Genomic DNA, 6,321 nt, shown 5'->3' on the forward strand with positions numbered 1-6,321 from the left:
CTAGACATTCTGAAAATACACTCATGCCAAAAGCCAAGTAAATCCCTGCAGAATTTAGTTAATTTTTGCTCAACACAAGCTTTTCAAGGTTTTTCAATCACGGGCTCATTTTTTTCATCCCCATGGAACAACCATTCCTCCAGACATTTTCAGAATAGCCAAACAACTTCTTTTCAGGTTACAAGTTCAAAGGACAACAAGAAAACCAAAACACATGGATTACCTGCCCAGCGAGACTCTCTGACAATCGCTATATATGGGAGCCTGTCCAGGGCAAGCGAGGAGGCACAGAGCAGCCCGTGGCTGACAGAGCAACACAATCGGTTCAGGCTGGGTGGGGCTGACAAAACTTTGAAAGTGGCTGGAAGTTCCAGCAACATAGCACATCTGTCCCTTCTCTGATGGAGAGCAAAACCATTTGCTTTTTCCATCCCAGGACTTGGACAGGAAGAGTCATTTACTGTTAGGGAGACACCTTGACCTCCTTACTTGTAGCAAGGCTCGCACACACTCCAGGGGCTGTTGCTTTAGGAGCAGAAAATGACAATGGCATCAAAAGCCATTAAGTGGAAAAACACCCATGATCGAAATCTTCCATTACATTGGCATGGGGCTGAGGGAAAGAATGGTAGAGAAGCAGTTTCCAGCCCAAGAACTGAAACTAAAAAGGGGAAAATGGAGAGGCCTTTTTAATCCAGTTTAAATGGCAAAAAGCATACCATAGACTAGAACACAGAGCAGAATTTTTGAAAGTTTGTCTTGTCTTTAACCAAAAACATTTAAAAATGATATCCTGAAAAGTTTACACATCATGTAAATATCTAATTACATTTCGTTTCAATCAATGTTCATTTGTTTTCTATTTCTCATAATATTGTTTGATGCAAATAGAAGGAAATCATTCTAGAAAATCAACGATTTAATTCACTCAGTAAAATCACATCATGGTGATTGAAACTTTACACTGTTGAGTGAAAGCTGACGCTAAAATCCTACAGCTTCAGAGCTGTGTGTGTTTGGCCAGCTTTCTGTGCAGTGTTTCTAAATACCAGTTCCCTTTCCTTCAACAGGCCTTCAAACATGTGCTGTGGAATCTGAATTAGAAAATATGTCAGGCTTAGCAAAGCTCCCTGTTCACAATGCTGCCTCCAAGAACGGCAGTGGTCACAGCTGGAGTCAGAATTGGGGGAGGGAAGGAATCATTGACAATAATGCAGTGCTAAAAGAGGCTAGAGATGAACTGGTAGAACCACTTGGAAGATTGTTCTACATTACCTTCCAGTGCCAAATGTGCCTCATCTATGCCTCAGCAATCCCACTCCCAAGTGGTATTGGTGTATGGATCCAAATATGTTGTGTTTATACATACACATCATCATGTCTTGGCCTTTTGGCTAAAATCAAGTGTATACACACACATCAGAAATGCATACATATGTCACCAAAAGGCAGAAACTAGAATACTCATAATACTGCTACTTGTAGTCACCAAAAACCTGGAAGTACTCAATGCTCATCAAGAATCCTGATGTATTCACAATTTATGGGAATGTATGCAGCAATGATTATCTAAGAATCAAGATGGCAGAATAGGGTAAGGACACGTTTAAAAGGATGGGAAAACATTTAAGCAGGATGAAGCAGAGAGGACATATTTCAGGAAATAGGAAAGGACAGAACAACAGCAGAGGGGTACCTGGAGACTGACAGACATAGGAAAGCAGCGGACACAACAGTGTGAGACCTGGAGTGGCCCAGGGGATGCAAGTTCAGTAGAAGGCTACAGGGGCCTCTCCTGCTGAGCCACTACTCCCACTGAGAATAAGAGCTGGGATAGGGGGCAGATCAAGCCAGGCAGGGCTACAATACCTGTTGACCTGCATGTGAGCTGGGTTATGGAGAAAGCAGTCTGGGCTGACTGGGTGTATGCATAAGCCAGAGTGGATTGGTTGGTTGGGTTTTGCCGCAGCATTAGCTGGAAACTTTTGGCACTAGGGACAGATCCTGTCAAGCTGAACTGCAGAACCACCTTGGAGAGTGCAAGATCCAGGAGTGGGAGTGGACCCAAAAGGGCTGCCAATCCCACAGAACTAGGGCTAGGCATGGCTAGACAGAGAATGGTACCCACCAGCACCAGTGTGGGCTGGATAGTAGGGCTGGTCGAGTTGAACTAGGTTTCATTGATGTATAAGAGAGCTGATGCAGATGTGGGAGAGACTGGACCAGTATGTTGTACATGCTGGCAATCATGGGAACCAGGGCAGGAGGCAGGCCTGATGGGGGTTATTGCAGGTCAGCCAATGGATGTGGAGAGAATTCATCATGCTTGGAGTGGTGAGATTGACAGCAACTCAGGAACTATTGAACTATCAAACCACCTGAGCAGGACACTTGGAACATGCCCCTCATCAGGGACCCTGGGATGACACTGGGTGGCCGTTCCCCATCCCAGGGTATGGAGGCGGTTGGGAGGCTAGGTGCAGCTTCTCCTCTTATCCCTTCTTCCCCCAGATACAGGAAGACAGAAAAATAATGTGGAAACAGTGGTCTCACCCACTTTCCTCTAAATCTCAACCCTTCCCACCCTAATCAACTATGTAAACACAACAACAACAAAAAAAAGAAAACGTAAACAAACCTTTATTTACATCTCTGAGGATTGAAAATATCATTTAACCCAAATTTTCAACTTAAATCAGAAGATTTGAACTCAGAAACCTAGAATTTAAATCAAATTCCTTCTCCAGGAAAGGGTATGAGGTTCTCCCTTACAGAATGGTCCACCCACCTACATGCTTTTCTGCCTCTGCCTTGGTCCCCAGGCCCAACCAGCCTCCCACTTCCTCCGCAAAGCCTTCCAGTTCCAGCTTCCTTATCAGAAGAGTCCTGTGTTGTGAGTTTCACCCGTGTGCTCTCACAGGTGCACTAATGGGTTGCTGCTCCATGTGCCTTGTATAGAGGCGAGCACAGAGTGTGACCAGCAGATTGGACTGGATTTGGTTTTGTCCTGAAAGGCAGGAATGGACTGATTGCTTTGGCACAACTCATGACACAACTCGAAATCTTCCAGAGGGAGCCTGTCCTGAATTACAGAAGCAGCAACGTAGACTCTGGAGTCTGAGGTGCAGTCAAATCTAAGTCCTGAGATTTACCTACGTGGATATGTTAGCCAGTTCCACTGATCTCCCACATCCCGATAAAACAGGCAGGTGTGGGCGTGAGAATACGTGGACGGGGTGATTGAGTCCATTACTGGTAGATTGAATCTGACTCGGGGGATGTTAGGATTGATAATAAAAGGACTATTAGAGTAACCCAGACACTCAGGAACTCCTACACATAGTACAGGAAAAGTGCAGGACAGAGGCACTCCTTCAGGTTCATGTGAGCCATCATTCAGGGTTGGTGGCATCTAATACAGAGGTTAGGAGCCACTGTGATTTCAGTGTTGGTCCTCAAGCATCCATGCGTTGGGAGCTTGAGTCTTAGTGGGGCTATATGCGAAGGTGGGGTCTTCAGAAGGAACTGCTGTGGTTCTCATGCGGAGTTGGCATGAAGCATTGGGCCTGACTCCTGACCCATCCTGGCCCCCTGTCTCACCCGTGACACCTCCGTTCACCTGTGCTCCAGCTGTGATGACATTCACCACCTGTGGCAGCTGGTTGAGATGTCGGGAATGGAGAGGGGCAGCAAACACAGGACTGGTACCATGCTTTTCAGATTTCGAGCCACCAAAACCGTGAGCTAAATAAGCCTCATTTTAACAACAGAGAATGAGCTAACCAAGGAGCTCTAGCTTTGGACTCACCTGAGTTCAAATCGAATCATCAACATTTGATAGCTCTGTGGCCTTGAGATAATGACTTAGCTGCTCTATGGCTCACCGTGGTTATGAAATGGGGTCATGGCTTCCTCCCCTTGGGTTCAGAGTGATGACTAAATGAGATGTGTCTGACACTGATTTATTAGAGAGCTGTCCTGGACAGGATGTTAGCAAAATGAACTGGAATTTTTTCTCTCCAGTGCCCTTCCGACCCTTTTCTGTTCCATTTTCTTCTTTAGCCCCTAGACTAAATCCCCAGACTAAAGCATCTCCAATGTGGAAGGGTCTCCATGAGGCTCACAACTCCCCCAAGAGAGAGGAAGCAGAAGTGGAATTCCTTACCACTCATCCTCTCTGTCTTCTGCTTCTCCTCTCCCATACAGCACCAATGGGGTAAGGGAAGGAGGAGAGAGGAGAGCAGAGAGGCCTCAGTTGCTGGTTTACCTGGAAGCTCACCTTGGCAATGGTGGGTGCTGAGTGTTAACTTTCTCACAGTGGTGGTCTTACAGGTATGCTACAGACCCTGCACCCTCCCAGGGCAGGCCCTCTGAGCATAATCTCCTTTGAAATAACCAAGACCAAAGAGTACCACACTCATCTTGGCTGACAGCAAGCATCTCTGTCCCCCTCCACTAGGGTCCCTGCCCTTTTCCTTGTTCTGCCTTAGGGACCCAACCCCCTGCCCAGCCAGCATTCAGTCTTGAAGGCCAAACTTTGAACAGCACTGCGAGCTGGCAAACTGCTAAAGGAGGATGGCATGTTCCGGACACGGAGAGTGTTTAGCTGCACATCTGGTCTCTGTTACACGCCACATTCCCTGTTGTTGTGACAATAAAAACGTCCTCTAGGGGGCAGAATCGTTCTTCATTTGAAAACCACAGACTTGCGCAATCCAGGGGAAAAGTTGACAAAAAATTTCAGTGTTTTCTAATTTCCGGGAAAGAACTTTGTAACTCCCCAAACATTAGGCATAAGGAAGTAATACTTTCTCCCCTTCTCTAAAAGCTCCCTAACTATTTTCACAATTATCCCATAGTTTCTCTTTTGTAGCCTGGAGAAAAGAAACAATGAACCAAAAGTGTGGCAAAGTCTGTTTTTTCAATCCTGAGCAAACAGTCTGTTCTGGGCAGGATGGGGCGGGGGGCAATGGGGAAAGGAGAGGTTCATTACTTTTTTACCAGTTATGGAGAAAGGAAATATAGTCTGAGGACCTTGAAGGCACAGATTGACTACATTGAATATTACTTTCAGGGATACCATACCTAATTTTTATTGTACAACGCATTAAGAAAACTGCCCTTAACATGAAGATGTGTTACATATGCACAGCTCATTTAACAAAATTACATCTTGAGGGGGGCCCAAGGGGCGAAGGGCTGCAGGGGAGAGCGGCCTCGAGCAAGGCCCCTGACGTCAGCATACCTTCCAAGGGGCCAAGTCATTCCAGCCCTCCCTTCTTCCTTCTCCCCTGGGATGAACGGATCAAGGGAGGAAGAGGCAAGAGCTAGTGGCTCGGAAGGAAGCGAAGCAGGTAGTCGAGCTCAGTCATTGTCCTTGCTCCTTCCCAGCCATGCCAATCCCCAGCAAAGCACCTCCACTCAGGGAAGCTTCTGTATATAGATGACTTCATTCTCTTCCCAAACAGTAAACCTAACTTAGCAAGGGGGAAATAACATGTGATTTAACAGTATTTTATTGTCAACTGCATAGCAGAAGCTCAATAATGAACCTTTGGAACAAGAAGAAACTGTATGCCATGAGTGCTAAGGCAGAGACAGGATGGAATGTTACCAAATCTCAAAGAGATAGACTCCTTGGGGAGTGAATCAATAAACAAACCTGCCATACAGTTAGTTTAGCACATCTATTCAAACATTATTCATGTAAGTGTCAAACTTTGAAACTAAACCCCACAGACTCTGAAAAGATACATGTCAAGCGAGCGTAAGCATAGCTTTACTTATGTTTTCTAAAGATGCCAGATTCTTTTATTATCCCACTATCACATCAGACCGAGACAAGTTCCTTCCGCACATGAAATTATTTATTGGCAATTGCAAGAGTCTCTGTCACTTCAGTTTCCTGGTATCAAACATCCAAAACCACTTAGAAGCCCCTGCCACCAGCTTAGCCCCACTAAATGACCAAGTGGGACCCCTTTCAAAAATGACAGTCAATTACAAATAAGAAATGAGCTTTCTTTGGGGATCCTATACTTCCACTACCTAAGTATCTATCTCCATATCCCACATTCAAGTATCTAAAACATAAAAAAAGCACCCACCAACAAATCTTTAAGATTTTGTCAGCTCATTTGCCAGCAGCATCTGACATCTTAGGGTTAGCTGAAGTCTTTATTCTATATTTTGTCATAAAAATATAAGGTGGTGATATGCAAGGCTCTGTCTCAGATTCTACCAATAGAGTTGAGACATAACATGGCATATGCATCATGTTACCTTTGTAAAATCACTTAAAAATTCAACTGGAATAAAAAA

Source organism: Ochotona princeps, chromosome 18 (genome assembly GCF_030435755.1).
Source record: "Ochotona princeps isolate mOchPri1 chromosome 18, mOchPri1.hap1, whole genome shotgun sequence".
NCBI lineage: Eukaryota > Metazoa > Chordata > Mammalia > Lagomorpha > Ochotonidae > Ochotona > Ochotona princeps.